The 16,602-nt window shown below is 45.1% G+C and overlaps 1 protein-coding gene across 5 annotated transcripts in view; it reads right to left on the bottom strand.

The window, feature by feature from the left end:
- The window catches only part of Takl2 (Tak1-like 2), a 387,007-nt gene that overhangs the window by 24,455 nt on the left and 345,950 nt on the right, over window positions 1-16,602 (bottom strand). The window contains exon 15 of one of the 5 annotated variants that reach the window (XR_012895575.1): window positions 1,958-2,133. The exons of the other annotated variants lie outside the window; for them this stretch is intronic. The gene's annotated coding sequence lies outside the window, so the exon portion shown is untranslated. The remainder of the gene's footprint in view (window positions 1-1,957; window positions 2,134-16,602) is intronic. 5 annotated transcript variants of the gene reach the window in all.

Genomic DNA, 16,602 nt, shown 5'->3' with positions numbered 1-16,602 from the left:
AGCAGCATTCATCTTGAAATTTGACCCATTTCTGCGGCACGTAGCGTTGCACATTTCGGCAGACGTGAGTGGGAACGTCGCATGTACGCATTGCGCTAATCAGCTAAAAATTGTCAAACCTGGTGAGTGGCTCTTTAAAGAGTCCCTGTCCAGGTTTGAGCATTTTGAACTGACAAATGCAATGCATGCACTGGTTTCTCACGATAATGTTTCCCAAGATTTTCAACTTGATACGTCCCAGAAAGGGGGTGAAATGTCACAGTGAACACCGTCTGCCCTTCATCTCACGGGGGCACGAACATAGCAGAGGTGACTAACAAAAAAGAATCGTCCTGCGTGTGTCACAGCAATATGTCACACTGCGAGAATAATTTGAGGCAACATGTGTAAGTTGTGCAATCTGTTGCTTGAATAGAGGAATGAAAGTTGATAGAAATATCACTAAATCGGAGCTAATTTTTTTTTACTTCGAATCGAGCGCAATGCGGAACTAAGCCGCCTTCATTTTGTTTGCGCTTGTGTTCTCGTTGTTCTCATGGCATGCCAGTGTCAGCCCTAACAACACTTCGCGTGTTTTGGCGCATGGTCCCTTAGAACAGTTCCAGCCGTGCAATGCTGTGCCTCGTGGTAAGGATACATGATCCTTTCCAGCCTCTCTAAATGTGGGCGCACAAAGGAATCTGTCCCACAGAAACAGACAGTACATTATAAAGAACACCGCAAGGATGCAACACTGCTTGCGTGCAGGACCTGGCTTGGACATGTCATACGAATGTGACCAAGCATGCACAAGAGGTATTGATGTGTCAGCGTCGTGTGATCTTCCAGATCTAATTTTCTCTTATACCCATGAGGATTGGAAAAGAATTTCGCGCGCGAAGTCTACACAAGACAAGCGGCAAAGATTTCAAGATCACCTTCTCGCATCACGCTTTCCTGGCTCGTAATGAATAAATTAATTATGCTTGTGGTACAAAACTCTTCACTAGGCACACAACAACTTCCAGTGTTTAACTAAAACTTCTCGTGAGACCTGGTGAAGTGCCCTTTAAGAAGTAAATAACAAACAAAACAAAAACTACTAGGACATCCGATTTTTTTTTCTGTCCTACACTCTACTTTCTCCGGATGACAATCTACTGTTTCGCATTCGTTCTCCATCGTCCTGCGGCTGCACAGAAACTCCTCTTGTTTCCGACCTCAACACTGCTGAAAGTAACTTTTTAGATGATATTTAGATTGTACCCGATGGTTCCGGAAGCTTATTTTGGCCTGCTAACATGAATAACGCTCTCCAAATATACCCAAAAGCGAAATTTGAGGTTAAATTGAGTTCATGAAAGCACCGATATAGAAAATAGGCTTTTATAGTAACACAAAAAAGCCCTCCTTAACCTCCAATTCAAGCTCACATATCAAAGTGGCATGATAAGAACGCAAGGAAGAAAATAGGCATTTGTTTAAATTTTGGTTTCTATTCATAACCATCAATCACTCGAAATAACTTCCAATGTCCTCTTTAAGAACCATACACACATACTCCAGTAATGCTGAGTGTGATGTGGCATTAAGGCGAAAAGATCGGTCTCTTCTCCCCGCACACTTGCAACCAACTAGATGGCCTCGAAGTGCTACCCAATGTTGCCCGTGAGTAGACCATTGCGGTACTTTGAAATGTTCCAATGACTTTGAGGAAAGAACACGGGGATAGACACATCCAAGCATGAATACCTGGAGAGAATTTAGTAGTTGGTAAGGGGAGTCTACTCAACCCATCTGCATGGGCCATCAGGCCTCCAAGTTATAGCTCAAGCTTTAGGCGTAACCTGGCAGCAGCAACGCCCAGTAAAAAAGTCTTGGCGAGCATGTTTCAGGAATAGGCTTCCCAGTGCTTAGCGGGCCTCATAACAGTTCACGGTCGGTAGCCGCTTGAAATTTCCGAAACCAGAGATAGCACCTGAGCTTCATGACAGCAAACATGAGACCGAGTGTTGCTTAATCCAATTGACTGTAATTCTTCTCCGTGGCTGTGAGGATTTTCGTCGGACAGGCTGTTGGCCGTTCTTCTCCAGCAGTTTTTTTCTGTGCCAGGACTGCCCCCAGGCCATGAGCAGAAGTATCAGTGGTCGGGTCCTAATGGGCCAAGACACCGGTGAATGAGAGCAGTGCCTTGCTGTTTATGAATGCATATTGCTCAGCTGCAGTCAAGTGGCACTTCATTTCAGCAAACCATTTCATGGCTCAAGTACATCTGACTGATTGGGAATTCCGATAAAACTTCACTAAACCCAAATAGCCTCACAACTCTTTCCCATCTCGATGTGTGGGAGCATTTTTTACTGCTTCCCTTGTGCTGAGATCTATGTGTACACACGCAGCGCTGACTATGTGGCTTAACTATTCGATCACATTTTAAAGAGGACGTTTTCCCAGTGTTTGTCATTATTAGTGCCTGTTACCAAGATGATGATCAAGACTACCTGGAGGGTTTTCATTTAGCATTGAAATATGGTCAGGGCAAAAGCCACCCAACAAGAACTTTGAGGTATTGATAGTGAGTGACTGTTGCGAGTTTTCTTACAGCTACATCAGTGAGCAAAGATATGACGATGCTGACCACAAGACAAAAATGTATTGACGTTTAAAAATCAAGAACTGGAGCCTTCTACACAATCTTGTGAACAAGATTCCTATCTGGGTGCCAAAGCGCTTCAAAATACATTTTTTTCTTGTGGTCATCATCATCATATTTTTATTCAACAATTCTTCTCAACCAAATGGGTATCTGTCGAAGCCTTGATTTCTGTTGTGTTTTGCAGGTTGGCTGGGACGCTAGACGCGCTAGAGCCTGACACAAGAGATGAGACCGCACTTGTCAATGTGACCAAACCCAGTGTTTTATTCAGAGATGCCCGTCCCAGTCCCCAACACAGGTGGCACCACCAGACAGTTGACAATAACACAGGTGGCACCATAACAATTCCATTCAGCTAGATCAGTGCTGTTGTACACTATTGACGTTGATGCTGATACAAGCATCAGAAGCGGCAATTGGGAGAGTTGGTGCACTTCCATCTTAAATGAATATTAGCGCGACGAAAACAAAGACGGGAAAGAAAAGACAAACTACAGTGCTGACTCACAACCGATAGCTGATACAAGCAACCAAGTCAAGAAATAATGTACACACTGGAGGCGGGTTTGAGCGAGGCTCACCCTATGAATGCAGTTAAGGCGGCATACCACTCTACTAAACCCTCAGCACACTAAGACACTGCAGCCAACTTCATTGCATAGTAAAGGTATTCCAGGAAGATTGTCTGTAAACATAGGCTCATTAACCCTATATGCAGCACAATGTAACAGTCTCCTGTTGTGAGCCAAAAAGACTACAAGATCGATTGAATGTTTGTGCCAACCAATTACAGGTGACTGAGTTCTTCGGGACAGAAGAGAGCACAGGGGGGTGGGGGGGGGGTGGTCATCATGGCTTACTAATGAAGCATGCCTTCACAGCAGGTGGGAAAAACATGAACTGCGCAGGAAACCCAGCCCCACCACGCACTGGATGTATCCACCATGACAGCAGCACCGGTCGAATCACCACAGCACATATATCCGAGATTGCACATTTGGATACCAACTACAGAAAGGCGATTTTTTTTTGCACTTTCACTGCTTTCAATTAAAGTGAAAACGATTACGCAGCAGTTCCATAAATAATGTACGCAACACTCTCCTCGGCTTAATTTTATTTGCCTGTAAATTTCATCGGTTGTGTAGACTGCATAAAACAAGCCCCTTCAACGACTGCCCCTTTGTTAGTGCTGTCATGATGTGTTACGAACACAAAGCATAGCCTACATGAGTAAAAAAACACTAGTTTTTTCGCAAAATTACATACTATTCTCTTCTTTTATTTGCTTCTACAAGTTTAGTTTCTCTGCTTTCACGGCATAAAGTCGAAGAGTTTTAGTAAGCTCGAAGTAAGCACAAGGTGGTATAAAGAACTAAACAGGGATCACTGTCTATAGTCCCCAGGAAAATCTGCTGGCCATTCAATTTCACGTCATCTGTTCACCAAAGCCACGTGCTCAAGATAACCATTATTCCAAAGCTCTCATGATGGAAGAAACTATATTAAAAACATATTCATGCCATATGAATAAGCTTTCACTTATAGCTTTATAATCCACTTCTTTCGAGACACAATTTTGGGCAACCTCTTGGATTAGGACATCATGGTTTTGGTACTCCTGGTTGCCAAATTGGGATGAAATTTCGTGCACATATTTCTCAACAGCTGTAGAGTGCACATACCGTATTTACTCGCATAATCCTCGCACTTTTTTTTGACGGAAAGCCGATGCAAAGTTGGGGGGTGCGAGAATTACGCGGGGAAACCTTACGGAGAAAGTGGTCGCAAATCACGATTCTCACACCAGCAACTAACAGCAAGCTTTGAGAAGCACTAATTAAAACTTACCTCAACAATAAAAGCAAAGGTTCAACACAAAACAAGTTTTATTTGAGACACAAAAAAGAGCAAGGAAATAGTCGAGAATTAGAATACCAAACACAAAGCTTGGGGTGTTGCGAGCGTAGCTGTAACGTTTGTCGCTCAACAGGAGCCCTCAAAAAGTAAGCGTAAGACGTCAGTATTGGGTTAATGGCTATTTAACAAAATCGACTGCAGTTTCCTTCAGAAGAAATAAAGTTTACTATCAATCCCAGTACACGGAAGGCCCAACGCGTCTTGGTGGCTTTCAGCTGCCGTCACCAGTAGCGAACACAAAACTCGTAGACTCCGAAGGGCCAACCGGAGGCCCTGTTGCCGTTAGTTAGTGCACAATCTATCACTTCCAGCTTGAAATTAGCCGTGTAGCTTCGGTATCGCCTCATAACGTGACAAGTTTACCGACACAAGATACAAAACACGCCGCAACGCGCACTTGCCACTTTGGCTTGGCTTGGATTGAATTGAATCTCCGTGCAATAATAGAACGCTTGATGCATAAGAGATGGCGCCAGATGGTGTGTGCCAGAGAGACCAGAGAGGAAAGGCCAGAGAAAGGCCAGAGAAAGGCCAGAGAGCAAAACCAGGCAATGGTAGAGTGTATATCAAAGGACATTCAGGAGTTAGGAAGAGAGTGCGAGATAATTATACTAGGAGACATGAATGCGCACATAGAAGATATAGATGGGTATACCGACCCGACAGGCAAAATGATCATGGATATGTGTGAAAGGCTTGATTTGATCATTTGCAACAGTACCGAGAAGTGTGAAGGGCAAATAACATGGGAGGTAGGAAGGCTGCAGTCAACGATAGATTATGCACTGATGTCACATAGGATGTATGATAAGCTCAGGGGAATGCACATAGATGAAGGTGGCTCCAGAAGTCTGGGTAGTGATCACAAACGTATCAAGCTAAGTTTTGGAAGAGCAGTGAAAGTGGGAAGGAGACAAGATAAGCAACTACAGAAAACTTTTTATCCAGAAAGGCAAATTGAAATAGCCACTAAACAAATTGAGAAATTAATCACGGAGGATAATAAGACAGTGTGGACGTACACGAATCTAATTAGACTCTTTAAGCTAGAGCTTGCTAAGACGCGTGACAAGTCACCCCGAAAAAGAAGACACAAATCAAAAAGTTGGTGGAATGAGGAAGTTAAGAGAGCCATAGCAAAATGCCAGGAAGCCTCTAGGGAACACAGACATGCTAAGCAGTGGAGTGAACCGACAGATGATGTTGAAAGAAAATGGGAAACCTTTCTAAGCTGTAGAAGGGATGCATCCCTTCTGATCAATGAAAAGATTAGAAGAAAGGGAGCTCAGTGGCTGGCAGAAGTACATAAAAAAAATATAGAAAAGCAGCTGCAAAATTTTGGAAGCGTCTAAACTCCCTAAGAAATGAGACGAGCCTAGAGCAGAGTTTTATAACCACAGCCCAAGGTGCTAGGCTAGAAGGGGACGAAGCTATTGAATATATAAGAACAAGGGTGACAGAAAAATTTCAACAAAGAAGTAATTTATGCACCACAATAGACAAGGATGAATCAAGTGGTGCAACGACTCCATTTTCACAACGAGAGTGGGAAAGGGCTGAGAAAAGGGTTCCTAGTAGTACATCAACAGGCCCACATGGCATTCCAACTATGCTGATAAAGACATTGGGTCCAAAGTCTAAGCAGACTTTGAGAGAGGCAGTGAGCAGAACTATAATCGATGGTGAAGTCCCTGATGCATGGAAACTTAGCAGGATGAGCATGATCTATAAAGGAAAGGGGGACAAAGCTGATATAAACAACTACCGTCATATAACAGTGACATCAGTGGTCTACAGGCTGGCGATGCAGATTATAAAGGAAAGACTGCAAGCATGGATAGAAGATGAGGGGGTGCTGGGGGAAGTGCAAAATGGGTTTCGGAAACACAGGAGGTTGGAAGACAATCTGTTCTCACTGACACAGTGCATCGAAATAGCAGAAAAGAAACACAGGCCCCTGTGGCCAGCATTTTTGGATATCAAGGGAGCGTACGATAGCGTGGTTCAAGATGAATTGTGGGGAATACTGGACACACTAGACGTCGAACATGTAGTCACTAATCTTTTAAAGGATATCTATAAAGGTAACAAGGTAGTTATAAAGTGGGAAAAACAGGTATCCAAGCCTGCAGAGGTAAAACGGGGGCTTAGGTAGGGGTGTCCCCTGTCACCCTTATTATTCATTATGTACCTACAAGGATTAGAGGCCAAATTAGAGGGAAGTGGACTGGGCTTCAACCTCTCTTTAGTCAAACAAGGAAAACTCATTGATCAGGCACTACCAGCATTAATATACGCAGATGATATAGTGCTAATGACCAACAACAAGGAAGATTTGCAGAGATTGATGGACATCTGCAGTAATGAGGGAGATAGGTTAGATTTTAGATTCAGTAAGGAAAAATCAGCAGTCACGATTTTCAATGATAACGACCGCAGTGAGCTTAGAATACAGGATGTCATGCTAGAGATAACAGATAAATACAAATATCTGGGCGTATGCATAAGCATGGGACCGAGTGCCTGAGGGAACACGAAATATACGTGACGACTAAAGGTAACAGGAATGCAGCGGTGATGAAAAATAGGGCACTGTGGAATTACAATAGGTATGTTGTTGTGAGAGGAATATGGAAAGGGGTCATGGTTCCTGGGCTGACGTCCAGCAATGCGGTCTTGTGCATGAGATCAGAAGTTCAAGCAAGATTAGAAATTAAGCAACGTGGAATAGATAGGCTTGCTTTAGGAGCTCACAGGAATACAGCAAATCAGGGAGTACAAGGTGATATAAAATGAACATCATTTGAAGGCAGGGAAGCTAGCAGCAAGATAAATTTTGAGAAGCGATTGAGAGAAATGGGAGAGGAGCGTTGGGCTAGGAAGGTTTTCAGCTACTTGTACATGAAGAATGTCGATACAAAATGGAGGAAGCGAACCAAGAAATTGACTGGTAAATACTTGGAAAACAGCAGGTGGCCAAACCAAAAAGAACTATCGGTTAAGAAGAAAGTGAAGGAAACGAAGGCTGACATGTGGAGAACGGGCGTGATTAAGAAGTCTGCACTAGAAATCTATCGAACTTTTAAGCAGGAAATTGCCAAGCAAAGGATCTATGATAATACTCGGGGTAGTTCTCTACTGTTTGAGGCCAGGACGAGAGTACTGCGAACCAAGACATATCGGGCCAAATACGAAGGGGTAGACACAGTATACAGTGCGTGTGGAGAGGAAGAAACTGCCGAACACTTGATAATGTTCTGTAAAGGGCTTCACCCTATAGTTCAGGATGATGGCGCAGAGTTTTTCAAAGCAATGGGATTTAGGGACCGGGTGGGCAAAATAGACTTTAAGCGGGTAGACTTAACTAGAAGGAGGTTATCTGATTGGTGGCTAAAGTCAAGGCACGAGCAAAAAATTAAACCCTTCACTGCAAAGCACGAATCCTCAAACTCACTTTTTAAAGAAAAAAAAAAAATCTAGTTTTTGGTTCATTAAGTATTACGGCTTGGTGGCGCTGGCCACCGCCCGATCTAAAGGATACAGCCATATCTATCCATCCATCATCATCAGTGATTTGAATGAGCAGACGACATTATTGCGGCAGTTTTTGGGGGTGCGATAATTACTTGAGGAAAAAAAGAAATCATATTTTTGTTGGGCGATGTGGGGGGTGCGAGAATTATGCGACTGCGAGGATTACGCGAGTAAATACGGTATTCTCTTTGCGACTGTGGGGGAGCACGTGCGCCCAGCCACCCTAACTCTTTTACGGCTGCGAGACAGCCTTGTCGTGAGAACATGTACGAGTCAATGAAGCCTCTTGCAAAGAGATGGAACACCCCCCCAGCCAGCGCTCGCGATTCCCCCTTTCCCGGTGCACAGAACAGGGTTTCACTTCCTCAGCGAAGGAACAAACCTTCGTCAGGTAGAGAGAAACTGGGTCATGGAACAAAAGAGAGAGCGTGCGGACGGCCGCACGCTCTTTCTGACATCGGCCTAGAAAGAAGGAGGTTGAACCCGCAACCCCCTGCGAGCCGAGAACGACAACGACCAAGGAGTAAGTGTCTACACTTGTTTTTTGTAGTATCTCCTCGCAACATTTACGCGTTATTGCTAACGTATAGCAATAAAGTGTGTATAGCAATAAAGTGTGTCTACACCTAGCCTGTTGCCTTATTCCCCCAAACCCATATAGCTGCTATGAGACAAGCTACATATAGGGGATGTTAATCGTGCACGGTACGACTGTGTGCGGCTGGAACATTACCTATAGGCTCCTGCGTCAGCTGTACATAAGACAGACCTCCCTCAAGACTTGGTATCACCTATATAATTATCACACCTAAAGTAAGTCATTAGTACGCCATGAGCCTTTTGAGACTTCTCACATAACACTTTTTTTGTCCATTAAAATGTCTTACATACGCTTCCTTGTATTTGCATTCCACAGTTAGTGTGGAGCAATGTTAGCCATTAATGACTAAAAGCCATAAAAATTTTGTGGCAAAATAAGTATGTCCAAGAAGAAAACTATTTTTTACACATTCCCATGGCCGCTGGATGAAAAAGTGTTCGGGTACAGCCCGCCGTGTGCTCCGAAACCGGAGTGACATGTCTAGTACCCAGACCACTGCTGCAGCGCCACGCGAGGGGGGGGGGGGGGAGGGACAGTTCTCGCGAGCACTCACGGAATCGCATGCGCGACGCGCTTGCAGTAGTTACAGTTGAATGCGTGCATCTGTGCGTCATGCGCGAAATCTTCTTTTAATATCCGTCTAGCTTGTGGAATTACCGATCTTGTTTTTACATACCTGCAGCCCTTGCAAATATTCGGTAATGTCTTGTCTGAAATGGAACCTAGAAAACCGATCAGTTTTCACGGAGGTAAGAATTCTAAGCACATTTTGTTTGGATACTACAAAATCACAACTAACAGATCTGGAAGAGCTACACCTTTCCTAATGCATTATAATAGCTGTAAGTATGTCGCTTCAGAAACCGTTGCTCCAAATTTAATTTCGTTTCGAATAAGTGACCTCAGAGTTGCAGTTGCCACGGTTAATTTAACACAAAATCAGATAGACTGTTTTCTTCCTCTCAAGATGTCTATAGTATTACATATTATCACATATAATAGCCACGAAATGTACTTAGCATGTGTGCGATCTCATAACAGTGGACTAGAGCCTCTGAAATTTCAGTGACTATAATTTCAATGCTGGCGATCGAGCGAGCAGTTATGAAGTGAATATTATGAAAACTGTGGGACGAAAAGAGCGATAAAATTCTGCAAAATGCAAGCAGAACTGCTTGCGTTCCTGCGCTTTGGAATGTTTTCATCTCTTTCTGTCACAATGTTCTTATGATAATGCAACTAATTCAACAGTGAACACAAAATCAGAGTAAAATGCGTGAAACAATTTATTTATTCTTAATTTAAGGCTGATCCTGAGATTTTTAATTTTTTAAAATTCTTTAAATCTTTGCATTATAAAAGAACTTGAGAATTGCTTCACAGCCTTGTCAGCGATATTTTTCAGGGACAATATCCAAGTGAGGGCATATTAGTTGGCGACATACACACACAAAAGGTGCCTCGTTCAGCAGCCAACAAGCATATGCTTATGTTCACAGCCCACAGCCGCAGGCTGCAAACGTTGTTGCATTCAGAAGTCTTGACACCACTTTCCTGTTTTCTCTTATCTCTAGTTCTTTTTTTTTCTCTGATTCCCGGCTTATCTCTGGTTTTCTTCTATTGCTTGCCTCTTAAGCCCTTGGCACCTTTGTCATTAGTTCCAGTTATTTACAAAGGCTGTCCGGTTGCGGTGTCGTGCAGTTTCCCGCAATGTCATGTGGAACTAATGTTCGTTTTCGTGAAAGAGCTCGAGCATTTCTTCAATTGAGAAAGTTCCGCTGTCTGTGGTCATTTGTGGAACAGCACACAGACTCAAACTTACATTAGCAAAGCGTGCAAAAGCAAACAGTTGCCGAAAAGCAGCTGGTGGGCAACAAGAGTTTATATTTGAAACAATTACAGTTGAATCTCATTAATTCGAACACGCTTAATTCGAACTTCCAGTTAATTCGAACTCACGATGAAGTCCCGTCAAAGCTATGTGCATTGCAATGGGTGAAAACGCCCGGTAATTCGAACGCCCAAGCACTTTTGATGGTTCATTCGAACATACCGCACTCCGAAAATGCTCTCACCACCCCGACCAATCCCGCGGCAGACCAGCGACACCTCAACGCTGCGCGCGAAGGAAATGAAAAGGAAAGAAAAGGCTGCGGTGGAATGTTTGCTTTCTCTCAAATGCCGATCTGTAACGCGCCCGTGTCACGCTTCTCCCATTTCCATCCCTGCCACATAAAGACCCTTCTCCTTCCAACGCTCCGCGCAAAGAGAGAGACGGAAAAAAAAATTGACCGCGTATCTGCATGTAATCTGCGAAAGTCACCAAAAGACGATAGTCTTGCGTGTGGAGAGAGTGAACAAAACATTTATTTGATGTTCTGCACAAGAAAATTGGTGAATGGTATTCCGGAGGCACTGCGTTAGAGTGCCTCGAGCGTGCAGCGGAGGCGAACGAGCACATCATGTCACGTCACATGCACGTGAGACATGAGAGCCATCTGGCAGTTTTTTTTTTGGAAAACAAAGCGCGTGGCCTTGAGACCGGCGTGCGCGCCCATCTCGGAGGTGATAAGGTGTACAGTGCAAGGCGACGGGTAGGTTCAACCCCCGTGTCGTCGTAGCAAGGCGTTGGAAACACTCGCTTCTTCGTGCAAGCGTTGCATGGTTAGCGCGGCGTGATAAGCGCGGCGTGATAAGCACTACGGTCCTTAGAATTACTTATGTATGTCTTCTAGTAAAAGACGAACATGCAGAATATGTATGTGTTGTCATGGTGTCTCAGATATGCACAATACTTGCTTTTTAATTGACAATCGCACACGTATGATCGCTGATTCTTGAGTGACATTGGTGGGCGCTGCGGATGGGGTCGGCCGTCCGGGGTATCGGCAGGTGCTGTATAGAGTACCCGCTTTGCGGTAACGGTGGACAAACATACAAATATACAGACAGACAGAAAGACAGACAGACCAAAGCTTTTGCGTGGAAGGTCTCCAAAAAAGACTATCGTATTTAAAAAAGAAAGCCGTCGCTGGGTTGAATGAAAAGCTATCTGCTGCAACCCTTGCCCTTTGCGGGAGCACGGCTCTGCACCTGGAGGGGGGAGGAGGTCTCTCACACGCCTGTGCCACACATCCCCCTTTCTCTTCCTTGCTTCGTAACCCTTCTCCTTTCAATAACGCACGCGAAGAGAGCAAAAAAAAAAAAGCTGCCACAGAGATAGAGTGTTGGTTCTCTCTCAAATGCCGATCTGCTTTTCTCCGCGTGAAGACACTCCTCCTTTCTCGTCACGTGCAGGCCATGCTGCAGCTGTGTAGCGGAGAACAGGAGGCTCCATTACGCGGTCGTTGTTGTCCTCGTCTTTAGAAAGTGTTGGCACTGGACATTTCCTTGCGCAACTTCTCTTGCCAGAAGAATGCTGAAGCCGAAGTAGAAATGCTTTGCAAGCTGCGTGCGAAATTGATTGACTCGCTGCAAGGCAAGCGTGTGCAGACGCGCTTCCCCGATTACTTCAATTAATAACAGATGTCCTGTGATTTGTGAATCAATGTAAGCCTTCTGAAACTTCCGCTTCACGTGTTCGCTCAATGCACATGTGCCACTGCATGGAGAGCCCTCCGTTTATTTACTTTCATTATTTCGAACTTCTTTTAATTCAAACGACTCTTTGGGCCCCTTCGAGTTCGAATTATCGAGATTCGACTGTATATACATGACCGCTGATGCACACGTTGAGAGCCCCTCACAAGGAGAAAGTGAGGAGGGTCGTTTTGGAGAGAGCTGCGGTAGGAAAAAAAAATGGCATAAATGCTCTGCTATATTTGTCTCTGTTTATTTTTCACGTTATTTGTTATTGTTTTGTAGCTACCTCCAGCTTATGTGCCCAACTTCTGGCTTCTGTGTCTATGAACAATAAAACCATCCATTAGGTCTTTTCATGTTAGCCTCTCCACAGCCACTGGCAAATCCCTATAGCCATCCAACATGCTTGTCTTCTGGAAGCCTCCGTCATGTGGTTCTGTCATCCCTTACTATTTGTTTTCCTATGTATTGTCGACAAATTGGCACCTGTGCTTGCTCAAACGAAGGCACGTGTACTCAACTAACCCCATTTTCCTCTTCTCGCCCATATGAGGACTTTTGTCGGTACAGTGAAACCTTGTTAAACCGTAGTTGGCCGGAGCTTGGAAAAAGTACGTACTAAACGGTAGTACTGCTTAACCGAAATAGCGTCAGGTCTCTCACTTACCTGTCAAAAAAAGAAATTTTCAGGGAGTGCGATGAAAGAACAAAAAACGTGCAGTAATTTATTAACTTCGCGTGACAAAGTCTGTAATCTTCATTTGATGACGCGGCGGCCTAGCAGCAACGACAGCGGTCTCAAACTCACTTATGCTGTGAGCCAGCTTTTCCGCCAGCCCCCTCTTTTCTGTTTTAACTGTTTTTCTGTGGAGAGGTTGAGGTGCCATTGCCTCGGCTACTCCATATCCCCTCTTTTCGGCAAATACCCGCATGACACTGACGCAATGCGCAGCTTCGGACACTGTCAGACCTGGATCACCCGTGTTGTTGCTTTCCATGTCGTCTTCATCAATATAATTTGGCGACACTTCGACAACCGAGGCAACAATGGCTTCGTCGGACATGTCCGGAGATGTCTACACATAGCTGTCTGCATCTCTGAAGTCGCGGAAGAAAATGCCTTCCGTAAGCCCTGCCGCTCCAGCACTTCAGCTAGCAGAGTTTTGCAAGCTTCGTCTACGATGTCCGAAGTCTGGTCGATGGTGTCACTGGCGTCATCTGCGTCACCCGCACACACAATGAAGCCAGCACGCTTGAAGCAATTTTGAACTGCCGTTGCTTCAATCTGCCGCCACGAGTATTCGAGCAGGTAAATCGTGCCAATCAGGTTGATGGAAAATAACTTGCCACATTCAATGGCGAGAAGAAATCTGCGCAGCAGATTCTTCTTGTAGAACTGTTTTACAGCTCGAATGATGCCTTGGTCCAAGGGCTGGGCAATCCCTGTTGTGTTTGATGGCAGAAACGCCAACTTCACAGCCGTCAGGTCGTCCAGGGGGACATGCACCGAAGAGTTGTCTAAAATAATAACAACTCTTCTGTTCTTAGCCGCAAAACGACGATCGATGAGGTGCACGTACTCCTCAAAAAATTTTGCCGTCATCCATGCTTTGGTGTTGATGCGATAGACGACCTCTGATGGCAACCGGATGCCTTTGAAACATCTAGGCTTCGCTAACTTTTCAATCACGAGGAGCGGAGTTTTGTCGGTTCCAGTCATGTTTATGCAAAACGCCACTGATATTCTGTCTTTTGCATGCTTGCCGCCGGTGCACGTCTCGCCATCGAACGTGAGCGTTTTGTCTGGTAGCAGCTTGAAGAATAGCGTCGATTCATCCATATTAAAGATGTCATCAGGTGCGTAGTCTTCCAAGATGTTCTTCAGCTGACTATTTTGCCACTGCTCCGCGCCATCCACATCAGCAGCAGCACCTTCTGCCGAAACAGTCCTCGTGGTAATGCCGTGCCTCGCCTTAAACCTGGCCAGCCAGCCATTGCTGCACACAAAGTTGTCATGGTTGAGCTGCGAGGCGAAAACCAGGGCCTTCTCCACGAGCAGGGGTCCGCTGATAGGCAAACTTTCCGACCGTGCAGCTTTTAGCCACTTTACCAACGCCTCCTCTACATCCGAAAACGCCGAACCGCGTAGCCGGCACCTTTTCGCAGTTGCAGCAGCACTGCCGAACAACTTCTCTCTGGAATTCCAAATTCCCCACACCGTGGTTAACGGCAGGTCCTTTTCGCGTGCAAGCGCCGATTTTTTCGTGCCACTTTCAATTGCACGAATTATTTCCAATTTCTCCTCTATTTTCAGCACTCGATGCTTTTGTCCCAGCTTCGGCATGACGCAAGTATAAAGCAGCACAAGCACACATGCACAACACGTGAAAAACGACGCGAAAGCTGTTCAGCACGTATCAACCAGAGAACAGCTATGCACGGCGACAAAAAAACAACGAAAGCAAAGCAAGTGCACACAGTGCTTGCCTGTTTGTGCAAAGCGCCATCGCGTGGACAACACCAGAAGCCTAGCCAGCCGAGTGCTTCTTGTTGCAGAAAAATCCAAGAGATGGCGCTCACCAACACAGCCCTCATCACCATCAAGACAAACAAGCGAGGCGTGTTTCGATCTCTGGGGCTTGCTGTTCTGTCGGGACGCCCAGTGGGGGATGACATGCTGTGGCGAGTGCACAACAAAAATTGGAAAAACTACTTATTAACCAATACATATGCGATAAGCTGGTACGGCTTATGTGGATACAAAATGCATTATGTTCAACGGCTGCTGAGTCAGGGATTTGACTTCACTACTTTTAAAACGAAACTACTGTTTACGCGGGTACAATTTAACGAGGTTTCACTGTATTCGCCCAGTCGTGTATACCCTTCTTACGGCGTCCCTAACCGCTGCTCTACCGCTTGTTTGCCATCACCCTAACGTCACCGTTTCCCATCGCTCCAACCACGCCGCTATTCGTCGCCGGTCAACTATGGATCCTCTTGGACGAAAAACTAGATCATGCAGCTCCGGAAGATAGTGCTGCATCAATTGGGACTGATCGAAATTCTTCGTTGACGCTTCCCACTAATACAAACTTGATTGAGGTGTAATTGAACGGCATTTCTTTGAAGGCGTTAGTTGATACCAGAGCTCAAGTGTTCACAATGAGTGCTCATCTGTGCCGCCTACTTAAAAAAGTCCTCACGCCTGCAGCGACTAAAGTCCTCCGTGTTGCTGATGGTGGAACTGTGGACATCACTGGAATGTGCACCGCTCGTGTTAGTATTGCCGGCCGCCATGTCCCTGTTTTATTTACGGTGCTTGAAAATTGCCCTCATGACCTAGTCTTCGGCACAAACTTTCTATCGACGCATTCTGCCCTAATCCACTGTGCCCCCGGTACTCTCTGTCTAGAAGTTCCTCTTCTCCCGGATTCTCACCCTGATCTCCCAAACAGCCTGTGCACCACTGACTTCTTCGAGACACTACCTAAAGCTCTCACATTCGTTGAATTGGCAATACCCTCTCCCGTGCTCAACGGTGATTACATCGTGACGCCAATTCCTAATGTTTTCCTGGCGCCGACATTACTGTCCCACACTTCGTCATAACCATGGCTTCTAACCGAACATATTTGCCTGTTATCAATATCGGTTTAATCAAACAAGTGCTACCTCAAGGAATTTCGGTTGCCCCGCTAAGACCCTTCATTGACGACCATGTCACCTGTTTTGCGGCAGACATATGTCCCAATCAGCCACGTCACTCGCAGGATGCCACGTGCCTCGATGCGACCTTACGCTCCATGATCACTTCGGACGTCAAACCTGAGAAGTCAGCCACGCTATGCCGCCTTCTGGCTTCATACTGCGACATGTTCGACAAAGACAGCCGTCAACTCAGCCAGCTTTCACTCGTCAAGCACCACATTAAAAAAATCTTCAGGTCCCATGTTAAAAAATCTTCAGGTCCTGATGGAGTACCGAATGAGTTCTTAAAACGCTATGCACAATGGGTTTCAAAGTACCTAACAATTCTTTTTTCTAAATCTCTGAAAGATGGTCAAGTTCCGGATGACTGGGTAACTGCTAAAGTCAAGCTCCTACATAAGAGTGGAAATCCCCATTCTGTTATTAACTATCCGCCGATCTCATTAATTTCAACTTCCTGTAAACTACTTGAGCATATAATACATAAGCATATTTCAGAATTCCTAGATAAGCACAATATTTTGTCAGGTTCACAACACGGATTCAGGAAAGGATTTTCTACTTGTACTCAGCTGGTAACTACAGTTCATGGTTTCGCACTACCTATAAATTCTGAAAA

The sequence above is a fragment of the Rhipicephalus microplus genome, chromosome 5 (genome assembly GCF_043290135.1).
Source record: "Rhipicephalus microplus isolate Deutch F79 chromosome 5, USDA_Rmic, whole genome shotgun sequence".
Classification (NCBI taxonomy): Eukaryota; Metazoa; Arthropoda; class Arachnida; order Ixodida; family Ixodidae; genus Rhipicephalus; species Rhipicephalus microplus.
This window is presented reverse-complemented; position numbering and strand designations above follow the sequence as displayed.